The 23,153-nt window shown below is 45.6% G+C and overlaps 1 protein-coding gene across 1 annotated transcript in view; it reads left to right on the forward strand.

The window, feature by feature from the left end:
• PPP2R5A (protein phosphatase 2 regulatory subunit B'alpha) overlaps positions 1 to 23,153 on the forward strand; it is a 730,770-nt gene that overhangs the window by 145,949 nt on the left and 561,668 nt on the right. The gene's annotated exons all lie outside the window — the stretch shown is intronic.

Here is a 23,153-nt window from a genome sequence, read left to right on the forward strand (position 1 = left end):
GTATCACATTATGCATCAGTAACATCTACATTTTGTGTCTTGAAATGTTCTAACAGTTGAGCCCATTCCAGAGCTATTGGTTTCTTCCTTAACCCTCTGTATTCTTCACGGTACAATGCCTCTCTTTCAGCAGTGGCCCAGTGTAGGACTTCCTCCCTCCACTTCCCTTTGCGTGGTGCCCTGTTTGACTTCCATCGTTGTGTGAGGAGTCTCTTGGCAAGACTAAGATGAGACTTATAAAGCTGCACAACACTTTTGCCTTCTTAGAAAGAGGAGAAAGCCCTAGGAGGCCGGCTTCAGGGGTGTTCCACGAGGAACGCTCAGTGAGGTATGTGAGGCCTTATATAACCTCTGTCCAGAATTCCACAAGTGAGGGGCAGGTCCAAAACATATGGATAAAATCGGCCTCCTGGTTACGGCACCTAGGACATTCCGATGAGGAATTGGGGTATATACGCTGTATCGCCCGCGGTGTGAGATAGGCTCTATGTAATCTAAACAGTTGTATTGTTTTAAATCTTAGCATTTCGGGAGGCGCTCCTGGGATATTCAAGGACCTGTGTCTACTCCCCGTCAGTAAGTTCTCTGGACACCTCTGTTTCCCATTTATGATGAAGAGTCAACAATGAAACTCACAGGTGGGGCCATAGACCTCGATACAACCACCTAACCAGGTGACTACCATGACCTATTATGTGCAGTGTCTGTAATAATCCAAAGATCGGGGGTTCTTTCTGATCAAAGAGCCAGTGTCTGCGCACATATTGTGTGACCGCAGGGTGTGTTAGGAACAGTGTGGGAGGGGCCAAATAGGTCTGGACAAAGTCACCATGAGGCATTAACTTCACCTTCCAGAAACAAGTCCCCCACAGTATTCGCACCTGCCTCCATCCAGCCACAGATTCTAGTGGCAGAAAACACTCCACGTAATGTGGGTAAACCGCACAGGGTACATTCAGGGCATAGGTCATACGTGTGTCAGCATATTTCAACGCCATTTTCCATAATGTAGCGCAATATGTAAAAGAAATGGAGGGTCTTTCATCTTAGTTGCTCTAGGGCATAATAAGGAGTGTAATGTCCCAGCCCGTAAGCTTTCGGGCGAGTAATCTATCGCAAATAAATTATGGCGAGCCAACTATTGTAATTGGGATACTATGGAATAGGCTTTAAAATCTGGTGCTTCCATACCACCCTCAGTACTTGTTAACTGCATTTTGGCAAAAGCCAATCTGCAGCGTCCTTGCCCCCAAAGTAATGTCAATAACGTATCTAGTGTTCTATAGATCCAGGCAGGAAGTGCCACCGGTAGATTCGCAAATTGGTACAATAGTCTAGGGAGCATAACCATCTTAGAGACGACTATACGGCAATCAGTAGTTAAAGGCAAAGTATTCCAGAATGCTACTTGAGTTTTGAGGTTATTAAGTGCCTGGACAATATTTCCATCTACGGTTCTGTAAATGTAAATCCCCAAATATTTAAAGGTGATGGGTTCCACCCTCAACTGCATTAAACCGAATTGAAGCGTGGGGAGTGTGTATGTATCATAAAAGGAAAAAGCCACTGATTTGGAGGCATTAAGGCGTAATCCCGCTATTTCCCCAAATAGCAATGTGATAGGCGCCATATCCCTATGCAAATCTGCAAAGTAAAGCAACATGTCATATGCATAAGCTGAGACAGAATGATGTAGTCGACCCACCGGGATACCATAAGGTGCCATCATGCAGCGCAGCTGTTGTGCTAGGGGCTGTAGAGCATATTTATTCAACAACAAGAGCACCCATATACGGTCGGCCTGGGACCATGGGAATCATGTAAATATAAACAACAAGGGTCCCTAGGAGCAGGTAAGATAGGGAAGGGGATAAATAAGGACCCGATCAGTGCTTATTTTCATAGACTTGTCCAGCCGGACAGTGGTCATAGGTTTTTACTGATATAGTAATTAAGCGGCAGTATACAGAACAAATTCTCAAAGTTGGACACAAGCCTGTGACCCGTACATTTAAATAGGAAAAAAACATACATAACAAAAAAGGTTCAGGCAAAGAGTTGTTTGTTACAATTGGGCAAGAAATCGCGGATGAACTTTAACAAACAATACAAAAAACAACCTTATGTATAGAACATATTATCATTAAAGACATATAGGGTGTGTACTGGTGTCGACGGCGTTTCGATCCTATTAACGCAGTATAAGGATCATCATCAGGACAACATAAATAATGCCTGTACAATAAACCTGAGTAACTTAGTTGAAAAGGGGAAGAAGAGAGGAGGAGAAGAAAAATGGGGAAACGTGATAAATATACATGATAAATTGCAATAGGAATTTACTATACAAAATTATTTACAAGAAAGTCAAAGGTATTTACAAGAAAGTAGAGACAAAAAATCTGACTAGGCATACTGTAATTCTCCTGTGTCAAGGAACAGAGAACTCTGTTCCTTGACACAGGAGAATTACAGTATGCCTAGTCAGATTAAGTTACTCAGGTTTATTGTACAGGCATTATTTATGTTGTCCTGATGGAATTCGCCAACACAGCCCAAATATATGGCCACTCCGAAGTGTCGAACGCCATTGTAGCATCTAAAGACGCCAGGATGGCCGGCTCACGTATACATTTCGCTCTAGCAAGCACGCCGTGCAACCGCCTCAAATTTAGAGCGGTATTCCGATGAGGTATGAAACCGGACTGATCCTGATGAATCAAGTCGCCCACGACCCGAACCAGTCGATTAGCCAGTACCTTGGCCAGAATTTTGGGTTCTGTGTTCAACAGCGAAATGGGCCTATAGGAGGCGCAGCGATCTCGCGGCTTCCCCTCTTTGTGTATCACAACTATGGTGGCGAGGCGTTGGTCAGGGGGGAGGAAGCCCGCCGCACGTGCCGCGAAAAACATGTCCCGAAGATGCGGCGCTATCTTATCGGGACGCAACTTATATAGTTCGATGGGAAGACCATTAGGACCCACAGCTTTACCCGATGCGATCGAGCGAGTGGCCAGAGCGATCTCATCTGACGACAACTTCGCCTCCATCAATACTGCATCAGCCTCCGATAGAGTTGGCAATAAAATGTCTCTAAGCAACAGATGAGAATCCTCCGAACGTACAGAAACCGGAGAGTAGACCCCGCGGAAATGAGCCGCGAAGCAGTCAACTATCTCCACCGGGTCAGTCACACGCACTCCATCCATTCTCTCCACAACGGGCACCACCCTGCTCGCTCTCTCCTTCTTATCCAACCAAGCAATCAACTTTCCGGCCTTATCCCCCCACATCATACAGTCGTTCTTGCTGCTCTCTACTCATCCCTTTAGCGGCTTCCGTGACTAGCGCTCTATAATCTGATTGTTTGAGTCTGAGAACATGCACTTTCTCATCAGTAACTCCCCGCTCCAAGTCCTCCATTTCAGCTATTTCAGTTTCCAGGCGAACCACCTCTGCCCTCTCGCACCTCTTAGCATGGGAGATAAGGGACAAGGCCTGCCCCCTGATCACCACCTTATAAGCCTCCCATAGGGAGACGGCCCCGACCCCACATTATCCTTAAAGTAGTGATCAGTGGACTTGACCAGCTCCGCGCGGATCTTAGGGTTACGTAGATACCAGGGGCTAATGGGTGCCACTCTCCCCTCTGCCCCAGGGACAACCTTCAGTTGCAACCATATAGGGGAATGATCAGAAATACCTCGGGCTAAATGACGCACCTCCCCAATCATCCCAGCCTGGGTCGCCGGCATAAGCATGTAATCAAGTCTCGAGAGACTCCCATGGGCCCCCGAGTGAAAGGTATATTGCGTCTGACCCGGGTGCATCAATCTCCAGCAGTCTACCAGTCCGAAGGTGTACAAAAAGCCACCCAACCAGGCCTGAGCCCTAGGGAGATCCCTGGGGGGGTGACGGTCATCCAACCCGGAGACAACGGCATTAAAGTCACCCCCCAACACCAGAACCCCCCCCGGGAGTCCCAGGACCAAACGCCCCAAATCAGCAAATGTAGCCGTCTGTAACCCCGGAGGCACATACACAGCAGCGAGCGAGATAGTCCTACCCTCCCATCTCCCCACCAGTGCCACATAGCGCCCCCTATCATCATAAAGCACCTCATCAACTTCCAATGGGAGAGAGGCCCTAACCAAAATGCCCACTCCCCTAGAGCCAGAAGTGAAACCAGAGTGAGCGGCAAGGCGGTAGCCCCTCCTATTTAGGGCATGGAAGGAGTTCCCCATCACGTGTGTCTCCTGCAGGAAAACAATGTCGAGCGAGATCCGCTTCAAAAACTGCAGCACCACCCCGCGCTTGATCCTGTCCCCAAGTCCATTCACATTCCACGAAAGGATTCTCAATACCCTACCCCCATCCCACTCCCGTGCATGACACCCACATCCCGGAAAGCACAACCTGGATAAGTCAGCAGAGAACTTCACATTGCCTTGCGAAACAAACAAACAATCCCCAACAACCCCCCTCCCCCACGATCCCCAAACCACAACTCCCCCCTCCCTGCACCCCTGCTTGAGCCCAAACAGCCCCCCCAACTCGCAGTGTGCCTGTCGCCCTAACATATACCACAAAAAGAACCCCAGAGGGAGGAAAGGACCCCAATAAGCTCCCCACAACCCCCGGACATTTGAAGGGCATAGTGTGCCAATCTAGGGTCCAATTGAGCCACCAATTCAGTCCATCACCAGGAACCAAGTTCTAGTCCTGCTTCACCAAATCCCGTCCGCTCTCCGCCATCCGACTGTCTCGATCTTGTCCCCGTGGCAGGGCATCTAACCAGTCTCCAGCCGCCTCCGGCCGGTCGAAAAAGTGGGAACGACCCTGGAACTCAACCCGCAGCCTCGCCGGGAACAACATCGCATATTTCAGCTCCATGTCCCTCAAGCGCTGTTTGACACCCACAAATCCCAGCCGTTGTTTCTGGACCGCTTGCGTGAAGTCCGGGTAAAAGCTGACATTGGAGTTCTCAAACTTAAGCGGTCTGGCAACCCTCGACGCCTGAAGGATAGCATCCCTAGCCCGAAAGTTAAAGAGTCGGGCGATTATAGGCCGCGGGGAGCACCCACCTTGGGCGCACCACCCGGAACCCTGTGGGCCCGCTCCACCGCAAAGAACTTGCTCAGTCCCTTGGGCGCGAGATGTTTGGTCACCAGATCCTCAACAAAAAGATCCGCAGCAGATTCCTCCGATCTTTCCGGCACTCCAATGATACGGACATTGTTCCGTCTAGCCCTGCTTTCAGAGTCCTCAAGTCGACGGTCCGTCAGGTCACTGGCTAGCCGCAACCTACGGACCTCTGTCTGCAGGGCGGCCACGTCCACAGTTAGACTCGACGCCGCTTGACTCAAGGAGTCGACCCGCTCGTTAGTTTTGGACAAGTCTGCCCTGACCAAATTCACACCGATCAGGACCGCGTCCAGTTTATGAGCCAGGGTATCAAACTGCTGACCCACCGCGGTCTTCATCTCCTCAATGGCGCCCATGACGTCCAGCAGGGTCAATTCCGACGATGGGCCGGAGACCTCCTTAGACCTCACAGGCGATTTACGCGAGCCACCAGGGGATCCCTTTGCCTGCGCATATCGATCCATGTTATTGATCTGGGTATAGGCGCCCCTCCGGGTTGACTTGGGTTTCGATTTGTCTCCGTCTAGTCTCGCCGCCATCATCCGGAGGCCACCAAGGCCGGCACCCGTCCGCACCAGAAGGGACCAAGCAGCTAATGCAATTGAGCACAGCCGTCGCCGACAGTCAGCCCATGTATAATCCAAGAGTCAGGCCAGACACTGCGCCCCTCTGAAACACCAGAGTCTCTCGGCCGATAGTAGAGAGCAAGCTTGAAAACTAAAGTGAAAGTGCGGGGTCCGTGGCGTCCCACCTCTTTTTGATAATTTTGCTAATGGTGGGCGACGTGATGGAATATTTAGAAACAAACACTTGTCTATTGTGGCTACTTGTCGGTTGCGACTTTAATAGCTTGCTTCGGTCTTTTTGATTAGTTTTGACCACTGCTTTGCTAAGCACTTGTTCTGGATAACCACGTTCACGAAACTTAGTACTCCTGTTGAGAAAGTGCCTCCTCTAACTGATTGGGATCTGATGTAATTCTTTTTGTGCGTAGTGTTTGTGAGAATGGCAGGTTGCGTAACAAAGAAGGTGGATGAAAACTAGAATACAAAAGCAAATTATTCCTATCAGTAGGTTTAGAAAATACTGAAGTTGTGAATGAATTGCTGTTTTTGGTAATAAAAACATCCAAAAATGACAGATTCTGCACTGATATTTTGTGTGGATTTAATCCGACTATTCTTGTCATTCAGTTCTTTAATGCTAGATTCTAGTTTAGCTCTTGAGTCTGTCCAAATCAAAAAAATGTCGTCAATGAATCGAACATAAAATGCTAGATTCGTGTTCCATTGACTATTGTTAAAAATATGATCTTGCTCAAATTTAGACATGAAAGTGTTGGCGTATGCCGGGGCCCCAGAAAAACCCATACTGGTACCGCTGATTTGTAAATAGTACTCATCATGCCATTGTAAATAGCTGTTTTGAAGACAAAATGTTAATAATTCCGGAATAAACACCTTGATGGTAGCCAAATCCGGTAACTGGAGAAGAGCCCATTCACAAGCGTCAATTCCCTCTGTAAGAGGTATTGACGTGTAAAGAGATGTAACGTCAATAGTACACAAAAGCCAAGATGAAGAAAATTTGTCTTCGTAGAAAGTTCTGTCCATAATGACTAGGGCGCCGCCCTTATCAGCCATTTGAAATGCTAGTCTGTCATCTTTAGCTAGGTGTCGTATAATGGCAACCTCATGTTTGCTATTAAAACAGACCTTTCAACTCGCTGTGAGGCAGATTATTGGAAACTTACCCTTGATGACCTTAACAACAAACTTGATATTTATGGCAAAGAAATTCAAGAAAGAAAATTACGCAAATTTCGGTGAGACACAATTGATTATAAATTAAATGAAGTAAAAGAAGGAGATGTTCGAAGCATGAGGAGCAAAGGGAGAGCCTTGTAATTAATATTTCTTCTATTGAACTTACACCAAGCCAATTACAAGTTCTCAATAAGGGTACATCTTTCGGAAGGAAGTTCAGACCCAAAAGTGTATTTATGCCACCTGTATCGCATAAAACATTGGATACATTTGAGACACTTATTCGCAAGGATGTGTCTCAACTTAAATTTCATGTACCGACAAACTAATCTAAAAAAACATGAGGTTGCCATTATACGACACCTAGCTAAAGATGACAGACTAGCATTCAAATGGCTGATAAGGGCGGCGCCCTAGTCATTATGGACAGGACTTTCTACGAAGACAAAGTGGGGAAACATTTACAAGACACCACCACTTACTTGAAATTAGATCCAGACCCCACCACTATGATCAAAGATACCTTGTTTCAGATTTTAGACCATGCTGAAGAAATGTTGTGGATTTCCCAAAAAACTCGCAGTTTTCTAACAGTGACGTATCCTAGGCGACCCACACTGTATATGTTGCCTAAGGTTCATAAGAATTTACAAGATCCTCCCTTCCGACCTATTGTTTCAGGGTGTGATTCTTTGTTTACACCAGCAGGACAATTTATTGATCATTTTCTCCAAATATTTGTACAGTCATGGAGAAGCTATGTTAAAGATACAACACATTTTTTAAACCTCTTGAGCAATGTCACAGAGCAATTTTCTTCATCTTGGCTTTTGTGTACTATTGACGTTACATCTCTTTACACGTCAATACCTCTTACAGAGGGAATTGACGCTTGTGAATGGGCTCTTCTCCAGTTACCGGATTTGGCTACCAACAAGGTGTTTGTTCTGGAATTATTAACATTTTGTCTTCAACACAGCTATTTTCAATGGCATGATGAGTACTATTTACAAATCAGCGGTACCAGTATGGGTTTTCCTGGGGCCCCGGCATACGCCAACACTTTCATGTCTAAATTTTAGCAAGATCATATTTTTAACAATAGTCCATGGAACACGAATCTAGCATTTTATGTTCGATTCATTGACGACATTTTTTTGATTTGGACAGACTCAAGAGCTAAACTAGAATCTAGCATTAAAGAACTGAATGACAAGAATAGTCGGATTAAATTCACACAAAATATCAGTGCAGAATCTTTGTCATTTTTGGATGTTTTTATTACCAAAAACAGCAATTCATTCACAACTTCAGTATTTTCTAAACCTACTGATAGGAACAATTTGCTTTTGTATTCTAGTTTTCATCCACCTTCTTTGTTACGCAACCTGCCATTCTCACAAACACTACGCACAAAAAGAATTACATCAGATCCCAATCAGTTAGAGGAGGCACTTTCTCAACAGAGTACTAAGTTTCGTGAACGTGGTTCTCCAGAACAAGTGCTTAGCAAAGCAGTGGTCAAAACTAATCGAAAAGACCGAAGCGAGCTATTAAAGTCGCAACCGACAAGTAGCCGCAATAGACAAGTGTCTGTTTCTAAATATTCCATCACGTCGCCCACCATTAGCAAAATTATCAAAAAGAGGTGGGAATTACTCCAACATGAAACAGACTTTAATGGTTTGTTCCAGGAACAGCCTTTGTTTGCGTACAAGCGTAGCAGGGACATCAAAGAATTGCTTAAAAGACTTCCAGTAGAAACCCAATTACCTTTCACGGGTATGCGGAAATGTTATAATTGCGTCAATTGTAATAACGTGATGATAGGTAATGTTATCAACCACCCTCACACTGGGAAATCTATCAATTTGAAACACAATAGAGATTGTAACAGCATGAATGTTGTTTACGCTATTAAGTGTCCCTGTGTACTTCTATATGTAGGCAAAACATCGCGCAAAACAAAATTCGAATTTCAGAACATAAGAGTTCTATCCGTACAAAAAGCCAGAAGTCCCATTTGGCTACTCATTGGATCGAACATCAACACACTAATGCCCAATTGAAGTTCACTATACTTGAAATGGTTTCTTTGAGAGCAGATTTGGATATTCCCAAATTATTGGCACAAAAGGGAGGTCTGGTGGATAAAATTCCCCAATACACTTGTACCATTAGGACTCAATGATAAGATTTAGTTTTCTTGCTTCTTGTGAGTTGTATAGATTGTAAGTACTGTCCTCACTATTTTTTTTAGGGGTAACTACTTTAACGTTCATATTTTTCTCTGCAAGGATTTCTCATATTATGGGGTTCAGTCACTGGCATGTCACTTTTAGTACATATTTCACAATATGGCACATGTTTCTTTTATATATATTTAATAGTATATAGCATATCACTTCTTATTATCCACATCTTTCTTCATTGTTTCCAACATTCAGCATCATCACTTTTGGGACCATATATGTTTTACATGAGATCTCTTTGATAATGAGTATCCGGATCGGTCCTATTCAGTTTTTTTCTTTTTTTTGCAATGGATACCGGGATGGTGTTGATTGGGTATCCGTTATACTCACCAACATTAAGTTCGCCACGTGCATACACAGACATTCATTATTTCACAATTTTTTAATATCGAGCGTTTTTTGATATGTTGATAGCATACTAGAACTCGGCATTCCGACTTCTTGAACACCATTTTTAGAGTAGGCTAGTACGTTTCTCTCTTATTATATGGAGCGTTATCGGGCACTAGTTCCAGTCCTCTTTCAAGCTTTACAGCACGCATCCAATGCGTGCACACGTCACATCCAGTTTAATTTAGTGTATTGGGAAGCATCAGTTTCACATCACAGCGTTGCTATTACGCTTCCGGGGCGGTGCCACATTTGGTTAAGATCTTAGGTAAGATTGAGTCCATCGCTATTGCATATGACTCGGTTTGTTAAGTCACGAGCAATGCTATTCTACCTGGAGAATCAAGTTATCTGCTGTTGGTTAAAAGGGTCGTCGGTTTGCTTTTTTATCTGCAGGTCGGAGTGCTATTTTCACCGAGTTTGGGTTCACCTTGGCAATTGATTCTCACTGCATTATTTCAGACGCGGATTTATCGAACGAGAGTTAAGATAATTTGCTATTCTTGTGTACTTATCAGGTTTCATTGACTAGTATGACTTTAGCATTTATTCGAGTATTGCAGTTTGTCATGAATTTTCATTTTCAACACAGGTCTCAGAGTTGTGAGATATCTCCAAGGGGAGTACGAACCAAAGGTGTGGGCAGCTTATAGATTACTTGACACAGTATTCTAGAAGCCAGAGCGTCTAGAGGGTTCTCTAAAGATTCAGAAAGGTCGCTGTGTTTCTTCAGTCAGCTGGACATTTACCATGTCACTGGCAGACTAGATCTCGATATTTGACGATTTCTCGTAAGGTCCATTTGTCTATTAGTTATTTTATCTACTTTTCCTTAAGTTTTCACATAACAGTCATTATAATTGACAGGGAGTGGTTCACTGCGGTTTCTTTTGGGCTCAGGTTTTTCTGTCAGTTTTAGCACGTTCATGCTATGATGCACTGGTCTGGTGATGTTTTCTCGAACAAACTCATGAAGTAAATGAGTACATATCATTGGTATGAAAAATTGCATTGCTTAAAGTGGTTTATTTATTAATACTCACATTTAATCATAGGTTCAGTCGATTACATTTAGAAGTTCAATTTTCAGCTGTGCATCTGGTATACAGGTGCATAGCATCTGCTTTTTCATGTATACTCAGGGTGGCTACCTCTTCCGGTTTGCACGCAGTTCAAGTTTTAGACAGATAAAATTGTGAATATTAGTTCTTTCAATGATTATCCACGTAGTGCGCTGACTTCCTCAGATTGGGTTATTACATATAGCCAGAATAGGTGTAGGGGGAGGGCTGCAGTCGAATTAACCTGGCCAGTAGTGTGCCTGATCTGTCCAAATCTGCATGACTGCGAAGAGTGTATGCATTCAAGTCTATCACTCTAGTGTTCTAACAGCTCTGCATATCTAATCCTGGTTTCCTGGACGTCCGGTTCTTTCCTGCCATCAGTTTGAGCGGCTATTGTTAGCGCTTGCAACAAACTCTCTTGGTCTGTAAGATCTCGTACGGCTTCCCGCCGAATGCCCACTAGTGTCACTATAGTGAGACCCCCCCGGATTATTACTTTAAACGCCTCCCACTCAACAAGCCTAGACGTCGCCGTACCCTCATCCGTAAAATAGATATTAAAGGTAGTAGCCAATTTATCCCGTTAAATCAGGTCTTCTAATTGTATTGGTTGTAGGCGCGATGTGGGAATCGGCATGGGTGTTCGACCCCAGTTAAGTACCATCTCCAAGGGGTTCTGGTCGGAGAGGGTTTTACCCAAATATGAGGTGCGCACTATCATAGAGCAAAGGTCTGGGGAGCAAATGAAATGATCCTGACGTGTGTGCAAGGAGTGTGGGTAGGAATAGAATGAATATTCATGCATACCAACGTGTTGCATCTGCCACACGTCCAACAATCCCCACTCCATCGTCCAATTAGCCAAGTTGGCCGTTAGTACTGTGGCGGCCACGTTGGATAAGGGAGGATGTTATCGGTCAAGGTGTATATCAAACACGGCGTTGAAATCTCCCCCTAATACCCATGGAAATTGTGTCCAGTCAGACAGGGCCTGTGAGAGGCGAGAAAGGAAAGCGTATTGGTCAGTATAAGGGGGATGGATCGATCCCAAAACCACCCGTTTGCCATCCAGTGTCCCCTTTAAGAGAATATATCTCCCCTGTAAGAGAATATATCTCCCCTGGTCGTCAATCCTGCTGTCAGTGAAAAAGGAACTCCCACTCGCAGCCAAATCGCCGTTCCTCAGGAGAAGGCTGAGTATGTAGTACCATACAATTGTTCCCTCCATCGTCTTTGTGCCTTATTTAGTTCGGAAGAGATCAAATGTGTTTCTTGGAGATATACTATCTGTGCCCGGCGGTGGTGCAGTTGGGCAACTATCCTATGTCATTTCTGTATCGAACCCATCCCCTGTATATTCCAGGAGATAACAGTATATGACATCACTACAGGCACATCATCCAATCGTGTGTCCCATCCCCCCATCCCGCCCCCCCACCCCAGGCATCCACCCCCCACACCCTCAGGAACATCGGGGAACAGACCAGTCGCGTAAACAGAACAAAAACCCAATACGGGGTCAATCGACTAAACTTCGGTCGACCAAACTGTGTGCAAGTGAAACACATAACCCTGAATAACAAGAAGGCTTTTCGCCTGTGGGGCAGGTCGCTTACTTTGGGGACGTAAGTATCGGCTATGACAGGACGGGCCGTAGGACTACACCATCGGAGCTTACCCTGCGGTCGTCTGTGGGGTCACCCATGTTTGAATCATAATATGTTTAATAAAACATGGCATGCAATGAAAAAAGATGTGCTCCCATTTGGGGGAAAGGATGGGCTAACACCACGGAACATAAAAAAATATCTATAAAAAAAAAAAACCCTACACATTCACGTTATTCATTCAGCAAATGGATCGTTGCTAAGTTGTGTAGACACAGACGGAAATAACGCCATACTGCCCCTGGAGTTGGAGTCCGATGAGACCTCCACTGATGGGCTAGAGCTGATAGGCACACGAGGAGTCCGCAATGCTGAAGCTGAAGGAAGGTCAGCACGTCTACCCTCCAGTACTGATTGCTGCATGGGATGATTAGTCAGTGTGTTCTGTGTATAGAGTCCCCTTATTCTACGACGCGGAAGGCGCCGTGGCTGCAGCTGCGTAGGGCGTATGTCACGTGCAGTGTCTGGAAAGTTCCTATCCAACCATTCCCAAGCGCTGTCTGGCGTGTCAGAGAAACGGGCACGTTGATTATGAATAATATTGAGTTTGGCAGGGAATAGAAGGGCATATGTCAACCCTGCAGCACGGGCTCTGGCCTTGACCTCCATGAACAAGTGACATAGGCATTGAACTGTCAATGTATAATCCGGAAAAATTTGGATTTTGGTATTGTTAAAGAGAATAGGACCAGTATCCCGGACCGTTTGCAAAATGTGATCACGATCCCTATAATTTAGAATTCTGCCCAACATCGGGTCTGGGTTAGCGCCAGGGATAGGTTTACGCATCGGCACGCGGCGGGCCCGTATCCACCGTGAAATGTGCTGATAGGCCGGTGGGGGCTACACTGGTCTTTAATCATTCCTCAACACAGATCGTGGGACATTGCCCCTTTGCATTTTCAGGAAGCCCAATAATGCGAAGGTCATTGCGTCGGGCTCTACCTTCCGCATCATTAGCCTGGGCTTGCAACGCCTCAACCTGTTGCTGCAACTGTTGTATGTGCACATCGTGTTCTTGCACTTGCGGGTGGAGCAAGGTAAGAGAGTGGTCAAAGTCTTTTACCTTATCCGCAAGTTTCTTTTAGTCGGCTTTAAGCAAGTTCAGTTCAGTAGAGATAGTGCCTATTTGTTGTGCTATGGCAGAACGTGATTCCAGGATTTCCTGGAGTATCATATTCAGCTTGTCAACAGGAGGCAAAGGCGTAGTTCCATCATCAGTTCGATGAGATTGTATTGAGGAGGTCTCCGAGGGAGGCGAGCCTGACCGACCAGAGTCCGTCGCCATCTTTGTCTTGTTCCTGCCCATTGCCGCCTACAATCCAGTCCAGCTGTAGCGAATGGTGATGGCTCTATTACATCTGCAAAGGCAACGCTTGTGGATTCAAGCACAACTCCCCTAGGATCGACGCTAGACTTATACAGACAGTATTAGTTGTGCATCCGCATAGCCAGGCAACCAGAGCCGAAGCTGGGAGGAAGGAAGGTTTAAAGGTGTCTGTCCCGTCTCTTACCGTTACCTAAGCCTTCAGCTCAGAAAATGCGATTGTGGAAGAGATGGGCAACCCCCCCCCCCCGCCCCACCCTGTCGTATAGGTAGAGCTCCCGTTCTGCTAATGCACAGGCGGGGGTGGGGTGGGGGGGGACAGGGTCCCTCCGGAGCACCTCTCCGCTGTCTGCTCGTGGCACAACCACAAGTCGCCAGCCCCCAGGGAGCGAAGAAAAGGACTGGCACCTCCAGCAAGTCAGCTCACTCTTCCAGGGTCCATGCCAAGGCGCCCGGAGCGATCATCAGCGCCCAACGCCTCCTTCAGTAGGTTCTCCAGGCCAGGTATGCACGGCAACAGAGTGTGACCAGCAGCGTTTTATACCCCCTCCAAAACAATTTCCACCAGTCAGACACCCACGGGCACAGTCCATTATGAGGGGGGGGGGGATCTGGTACAGTACGGCACGTCCCTGTCAGGGCGCCCACTTCTACAGTGCTCTTCACCTCTTCAGCGGGCACAGGTGGAGAGTTCCCACCAACCTGCAATTATAGGTGCAACCGGCAGGGCGGGCAGGAAAAGAGAAGCGGTCTCGGGTACCTCCGCAGCACTGCCGCATATAGGAGCACGGATAACTGCCAGTCACTCAGCTCCTCCAGGAGGTGGCACAGACTGTACCAAGTCGATATGAGGCCATTCTATGCTAGGGTACCCTTGGCCGATCTTTGTTGCAAACCCTGCTCGCCTGGCCCCCTAGGACAGCATCTCATGCACTGGCGACGCTCAGCTGCCATGGTCACCACAGGGGGGAAGAAGGGTCGCAAGCCACATGAACAGCATCCGCCAGCACAGGGGTCTGCGCGTTTCCTCCAGAAGATATCGCTGTCGGTGGGTGCTGGGAAGGAAAAAGCAAGGGGGGAGAAAGCGATAGAGTGGATGGCCCGCCTGCATCGGGCAGTTTAGGTTTCTGTTGGTGCGAGTGACAATGTCAAACGCGCCCCTGCTCACTCCAGGCGATGCGGGTCGCACCCAAGCACAATGGTTTTCCCCCGATCGATGAACGCAGGCACCGAGTGGAGGGGCCCCAGGCCGGGGACTCCAGTATTTTCGGCCTCCGGATAATCCGGTCTAGCCAGTCACAGGCGAGCCCGCAGCAACCTAGGCTCCTCCCACTGTTCAGGCCCAGCGTCGCACCGGAGACTATTTCGGTCCAGAACTCATCTCTCGGTCACCCCGTATAGTCTGAGTGTCTGGTGTAGCATTCCAGTTACGGGCAGCTAGCCCTTTGCGTTCCTGCCAGCATCCAGATAGGGCAGGGAATGTCGGATTTGGCCCAAATTAGCTGTCCCGGCCCGGAGCACGTTGCTTGAGCGACCACCATCTTGGGCTGCAAGGCACGCCCCCGTCCCTTTGAGTTTGTTACCCTCGTTTATGCGACTTATGTACAGCGCTCTGATACCCATATGGGTCTTGTTCGCGCTTTATAAAACATTTCAAATAAAATAAGAATGGGCGAGCATCGCAGCAAAAAGTCCAACTCAAAAATGAGTATGCACTTCCGGACTATGGGGCACACACCAGAGGTCCTACTCGGGTTCATATTAGAAACGCATCCTAATATGAATAAGCAAGTATTGTTCAGAAAAGAACAACAATGGATCTTCTGCCTTTCCTCCATCACCATTAGGTTGAATGATGACATTCCGTGGCATGAGATATAGATACTCCATTTATAGGTTAGACTAGATCCGAACAGGAAGGAACACATGAGATAACCTTAAATCGTAACCTAACTTGAGGTGCTCCACCCTGTCTTCCTCAAAGAAACAGCGGTTCTGAATAAAAATATCTAACTAAGGGAGTAACATTTTGTACTGAACAGTCCACATAGACATTGTCCCGACAGCGAGACCTATATCCACAATGCTGAACAGAACTACCTGATCATACAAAGATAATCATCCTCTTAATACTCCTAATATCTTGTAAATATCTTGTTACTTTCAGGATGACCTAGTATAATACGGATAGAGAGCTGAAAAAACACATATAGAGGCCTTTCCTCATCAACGGTAATTTAACCGTGTTGATCTCTACAGTTCCAAGACCAGCGGAATCCCCGCCAGGCACGACTTAGACTTATTAATTGAGAATACACTGTTAAAAACCAACCCCCATTAATAATGGTTAATAAGTAGAAGCTTTAGTCCAATATAGATATTGGCAATGGCTTAATTATAGTGTTAAGATGGCCGCCACGTAAGGAACCTTTTCCTCCCAATGGAGATAAATAAGACTAAACCAGCCTCGTCATTCCCCGCTCTAGTGTTTGCACGCAGGACGGCTCCAATACCTGCAACATCTGGTCCTTGTTAATCCATCAGGAACAGGTTAAATACTCCAAACTTACCCGTGAGCCGACACTTCAGAGTCAGCACATGAGGGTTGGTTGTCCATAGATTTGGTCCTGACCAAACTGTAAGTAGAGGAAAGCCCCCAGTACTCCGCAGAACGGAACTTTCTAGACTCTGAATCAAACAGGACCAAATTGACCCAAACATTGATACATTTTTTCAGCATGCAAACAGCGTGCTGTTGTGCACAACTCTATGAGGCACGAAACTTTACTCAATTTGGGTAAGTTATTAACTGGGATGGACTTTTAATTTATATTGCGTGTGTCTTTTATATGTACAGGTGACATACTTTGGCACAAAGCATGCGATTGATCCAAACAAATAAGCATGCGTTTAGTGTAACAAAAGAAGCACATGTTTCACGATTTGCAAATCAGAATCAACATTGGAAATAATGATTTGGGAATATTGAATTGTATTTTTTACTGTGTACTATGTGTCTTCAAACTACAGGTCTTTGATCTACATGTCATCGCTAAATAAATCACAAATCAGTACAGAAACCAAGGTAGGTGTGATTGGGAGAAAATCAATGAACCCATACAGTAAAACTCCAATCACTAAGTTAATTAGGTTGATACTGGTCCTGATGAATAGCTACTAGATCATTGTTATGACTACACAAAATCTAGAAGCATATTGACCTACAGCTGTCTAAGATAACTAAAGTCTAATAGATAGCACCACACATTTTTAATATGGGTAAAAGAACTTGTTCATTAAAGTTTTTCCTGAGAAGTAACTCCTTCCCCATTTTTGACCTCACACCTCAACACCAATCTACTCCTTAAGGACACGCAGTTCACCAAACGGCAGATGGGTAGATCTCCGGCAAAGAGCCCCCATTGAGGGTGGGTGCCCATCGGGCATTGCAGCCCCAGCCCGACAAGGAGCAAACACCCTATGATGAAACACGACACCTATCCAGGTGTGTAAGGGCAGTTGATTCTTGTAGGGTCACACCCACTGCGCACCCTAAAGAATAGTCGTTGACCCACATAGACACTCATTGTTCTTTGGGAACTGCATACCCCACATGCATTTAATTAGAGTTGGAGCATGTATGTTGGATCTTGATGTTCTGTAAGTCCCTTCCTTTGCTGGACATAGCCTTGAAACCCCTGGGCAGGTAAATCCTGTTACAGGCAGTGCAACTAAGCTGTAACCTTCTGATGAGGCAAGATCTGGGTCCTTGCAAGCCACTAGAAACTCAGGAGGTCTGCAAAAAGCCCAATAGGGCTAAAGCCATCCCCTCCTTTTCGACGCCTTTGAAGGACTAAGGCAAGTACTTGTCTGCAAATATTGTGTTGCTCATTTATCAGATTCCTTTGATTTACCCCCCCCCCCCCCGCTCTTATTCATGGGGAGGATTGTGATGACCCTGATCAGGTCTCAGATGAGCTAGGGCCCAGTAGACCATGAAGGCCAGAGGGTGGCCCCAAGAGTCCCAGGCTGGACTCTTCTCTCACCTTAGAATATCTGGGGTTGGTAGGAACAGAATGCATGCTAGACTCCTAAAATATCAATGTATAAAAGCATACTGTGTCCAGGCAGCCAAGGTAGTGCAATGCTTGTAAAGCAGGATTCACAAACTTAAGGAAAAGGAGGTTTGTGGCTGCCTATGGGTGGAGTGCCCCTTGCTATTGTTGGTTGGCAAAGTGGCTTTGTCACCGGAAATTGATGGCAAGATGGCCACTTTTGTCACCATGTAAATCAAAGACCCCAAGAAGGAGATTGTTCGGTCTTGGAAAGCCTTCCAAGACAAACTGTAGACATCCTTGGACCACTTGCAAACATTTTTGAGATGGTAGAGGAGGTAAAATAATCTGGCAACTTGATTTAGACTGAGATCCTCTTGGTACAGGTCCAAGAGTCCATCTATTTTTTTGGACAACATTAATTATGCCCTTTCCACAGAGAAGGAACTCCATGCTAATAAAGGTAGACAGTTAATTGGGCTAACTAGTCACATCCAAGGCAGGTGCAGTGGTCTCTTTAGGGGCCTTTTCTCAATGGAATTAGGGAAGTTTGCCACCTTTTCCTAGTTGGACAAAGCCTGCCAATCCATGATTTAGTGTTTAAGCAAACATGTTTTCGCGGGGCCAGTAAAAGCAGGGTAGCTACCGGCCTCCCCTACAGTCTAGCCTCCCCTACAGTCCACCCTATCCTACAGTCCAGCCTCCCAAAGATACTCAGGAAACCGATATTACTAGTATCAAAATCAGAAATACTTTGGAGGTTTCTTCCAGACAAAAGAATGCAGAGGTAGAGTAACTTGCCGTGCTGATGCCAATGCCCCTGGTGGCAGCTCGGGTAAGGGTTACCCATTCTTTCCAACCAAATGTGGGGGCTGGTGTGGTGGGTGTTTGAGGTAAGTCCTTAACAAATGATGGGAGGTCACTGGTAATGCCTGGTTTTACAGACCACCTCTGGGTTCTATGATACCAATGTTGAGACTCCGAGGCTACTGCTGAAGCACCCTAGATGGCATATGTGGGCTCTGCAGTGGGATTTCAAGTGCCAGTGGGCACAAAATTAAGGGCATCTCTCTGACCTGCTCTAGATTCCGAAGGAGAATGCAAGAACCGTGATTGGGTCAGCGGCAGACTCCTCTCAGTTTCTTATTCAGAGCTCACAGTGGTGACTGATTCATCACTTCTGGGTTGGGACAGCCACCTGTTAGAGCTGGAGATCAGGGGACACTGGTCTCCGGCGGAATCTCACCTTTGTATCAATCTTCTGGAGGTGAGACCTATGCGCTTGGTAGAAAAGCCTTCCTTCTGTCCATCAAAGGAAGGCTGGTTTATGTGTTCACAGACAACACCACTGCCTTGTGGTATTGCAACAAACACGGCGCGTTGGGGTCGTGGACCCTGTACCTCTGGACTTGACTGGAATGCCAGGACATCTTCCTGGTTGTTTAACACCTGGTGGGCTCACTGAATGCTGAACTCAGTCGTTGATGCCTTGCAGTTCATGAAAGGCGACTACATCTAGAGTTGGCGAGAGGTGCCCAAGAATAGGGAGAACCTTGGCTCGATTTGTTCGCCACTGCTGAGCATGCATATTGTCAGCACTCCTGCACTTTCGAGTTCCCGCCTTGAATGGAATTTGGGATTCCTATCCACCTTTCGCTGATATCACTTCTGCCCGAGTTCTCAAAAAGATTTTGACCGAGCAAGCCTAAGTCTTCCTAGGGGCTCTGTATGAGTACTGAGAGTATAGTATCCCAAACTCCTGCGCATGAGCATTGCTCCTCGGGTCAGGTTTCCCCTTTGGAAAGATCTTTGTGCAGCAACAGAGTAGGGTCCTGTACCTGAACATATGCACTCCCCACCTTCATGCGGGATTGAGAAGTGGCATTTGTGGGTTTTTGATCTGCCTCGCAATGTCTGTGGTGTCATTTTGTCGGCCAGGCTTCTGGTCGTCTGTAAACCGGACTCTTCACCTAAAAGATCCTGTTAGACACTGCACTGTGGTTAAACATTGTGTTTTTACGTAGCTCTGTGTTTTGTGCGAAAATAGTCATGAAAGGAATTAATGTCAGGACACCATTGTGGCTCAATATGGCACCACAGCGTCACTTCGGATATGGACGAAGTTGATGCAGAGCCCATCATCGCCACCTAGCAGCATGCAGAGGTACTGCTCAGGATTTTCCGGTTCCAGCTTGTTGCCTGGGGAATATTCTATTGCGAGGTATTGGTTGGATATTCTCTACCAGAAAAAGCGTTATCCGAGGCAAGTAAATTGTTCGTTTGAGACCTAAGTGAAAGGTAATGTTTTGGTTTTCAATACCACTATTGAAGATATTGAAAGGCAATACGTAAATGTCACATACTCCATTGCAGCCCTTAGGGCTCTTTTAAAATAGATACCAGTAAGCTTTGAAGGTGGTAGTCTGCCTGTAATAACATTATTTTTAAGCACTTAGAAGAGTTGTTAAAAAATATTGTTGATTTCTGAGGCTTCGTTTTGGTCCTTTGTCAAAGTTTGGAGCAGCAGCATTTTGCTTTTTTTAAATTTAATTATGATTTTCTCCATGTCTTCCTTTCGGTTTCTGTTATATTACTTCAGGTAGTCGTTTTAGTTGTTCTTCAGTATGCCTGTTACAGCACAAAAGTTCAACCAGATTGGCAGTCATTGTTCAACATTGGATTCTAGATATGTATTGCCAGATCCTTTTGTGCAACTCCTTTTCAGTGTTTCTCATCTAGAGTGGACCACATATAATCCTGTCGATGACCTTTTTAAAAAAAAATCTTTTTTTAATATGTGCTCGGTGATAAGTACAATTAAGGAACATTTATATTGAATTGCCATCCTATCTTGTTCTTTTAAACCAATAGTACATAGTCATTTACAATAGCAACTACGGAAGGCAGTGTCAAATCTGCCTGCCTGCCAGCACCAATCTAAATCAGTTTTACACTCCCCTATTGTCGGCACGGCGGTCGCTCCCAACCTCCTTGCAATGTTTTGCGTTGCAACTCCCGCTGCCAGCGCCAGCCACTGCCTTACGGGTCTTGGCCAGTCTTCCTCCTCAGGGGTCATTAGTAGAAACCATTTGGGTGCTATTGGCACCTCTATGCCCATAACTGCAGCCATCACCTCTCCTACCCTCCCCCATTATACCTGTAACACTAGGCCTTCCCATAACAAATGGTAAAATGTCCCCTCCAATCCGCACCCTCTTTGGCACCGTGCATCTTCACTGCGCCCCATCTGGTGCAGCACTGATCTGGGATAATACACTTGATGAAGAATCTTCAGCTGGATTAGTCGGAACCTTGCCCGCATTGCCATCTCGCTTGGGCCCTTCAGCGCCTCCACCCAATCCTCATCCTCAAGTGGACTGATGTCTCCCTCCCCAGAGACCCTTAGTGAGCTCAGTACGGCCGGCGGGTTAGTTATTTTCTTGTATAGTAAGGAAATGGCCCTTTCGTGTAGTGGGTCATTCAATAATCTGTGCTCTAACAGAAGGGCCTCTTCGTGTATGACCCTTTTGGTATTGCAATTTGAGAATGCAAACCTCTTGAGGATAGGCGCATTTACACCAACCAGAGTGCTTGGTATTCCACCGTCAAGGACGCACTGGTGGCAAGCTGGGTTACTGCTGAGACATGCCTTGCATGCCTCATGCAGCCTGCATATACAAAACGGGTATGCGGTGATCTGTTCCACCCTTTTCAAAGGAAGACCTTTCAGTGGTAGTTTTCATTAACGATTTATCAGGAGAACGAATGATATAACCTGACATATTGCCTATTTTAGTAATATGTCCTTTCTTTTAAATTTTACTAGCCACAATTATGGTGCTAGTTGTTACTATCATTTTGCATGTATTCTGTACTCGTCTGGCATATAAAAAAAGTATGTAAAGTGGTAGTCCACATTTCTTATGTGCGCTCACAAGCATATGGGGAGGGGAAGTCGCAAAAATTACCTGTCTGTGGCAGGTAATGTTTATTCATAATGAGTTCCTTCCGTTTATGTCTGAGACATGGGACACCATCTGGGGGCCAAGGGAAACCTACCAGGTGTAGTTAGGCCTGGGAAAGGGTCTATACTTGTGAAAGGTGGCCAGGTTGGTTTTGGCCGGCCCTACCATACTGTAGAGTTAGAAGACCGTGGTAATCTTTAGTTTCTCTCACACACCCCACAGATGCAATTTCAAAGATAGTCTACGAAGGTTTAGAGTCTTATTCTGCTCCAGCTGACAGTTGATGGAGTGTTAGCTAATTGTTAATGGTATTTCTTGATAATTCCGAACCCCAGAATTGTGGTTGCTTCATTTTGTATCTGCATAGACCCCCTTTGTCAAGATTTTGGTGCATTGTGTCATAAGTAGAGGTATGTGTTAGTCCTTGTTTATAGGTTCTGTTGGCTTTGGCCAGTTCGTGCATAAAGGTTACTCAATGGAAGATTATTTGAGGATTGAGCGTCTTAAATGTCACTATGGCTTCCAGCGCAGAAGAAAGCTATTGCTGAAAGTTGTCAATGCTAGAATTGACTTTGAGGGTAGGAAAGAGCATAAGGTACTAGATAATGGACCTCTTTTGGTCCATTTGAGACTCTTTGAGAAGAGAAAGGCAATAGTATGACCAAGTGGATAGACCATTAGAGTGAGTGCCTTCATAACTGCAATGCAGTCCACACAATTGAGAATCAGGTTGAGCAGGCATACCTTAAACTCCAGAAGAAAACCAAAATGAAGCAAGTCTTAAAGATTTGGGTAACAGATCAATCATTGTAACTTTACCAGATGTTCTAATTGTTATGAGAAGGCTATTGGCTCAAAGAGCAAAGAGTTGGATTTGAGTACTGTAACAGAAACTAAGCACGCGTGGGACACATTGGTTAAAACTGGGGCAAGAGAGAAGGTGTGATTTGGACGAGGCTGTGACGATCTTCGAGCTACTTATAACAGCCAATCACCCACGTCTGTGGGAGTGGTGTAAATGGGTTATAATTAGGGCACCCAGTTTTATGATATTTATTTTTTTGACATTTCCGTCCATATTTATTTTTTGGGTTATTTTATCTGTATTTATCCAAATTTATTATGGGTTTTGTGTAAAAATGAGGCATATTTTCCACATTTACTTACAGATTAATGTGAACTAATGTGTGAATGCCTGCCAGGTTTCAGTGTTATGAACATCCGAGGAAGATGAATCAATGCGCCTTATGTGAAAATACTCAAATTTCAGTATCAACCATGTGCATATACCTGTGTTATATCCCCTTTACTAAAATCCCAATACTTTCTTGGAAATTAAAGACAATGGGTGAAAATTAATCAAACAAATAGCATCACTGAATGACATCTTAAGTATCTGAGAAGCACAGTTTTTTTTTTTTTAGTGTATCCTAGTTACCACGTTTGCTCCTCATTGTATTGTTTACTGTTTGAAGACTATTTTGACCCTCATTCTCTATTTGACGCCCCTGTATTACCC

This window comes from Triturus cristatus, chromosome 6 (assembly GCF_964204655.1).
Source record: "Triturus cristatus chromosome 6, aTriCri1.1, whole genome shotgun sequence".
In the NCBI taxonomy this organism is placed as follows: domain Eukaryota; kingdom Metazoa; phylum Chordata; class Amphibia; order Caudata; family Salamandridae; genus Triturus; species Triturus cristatus.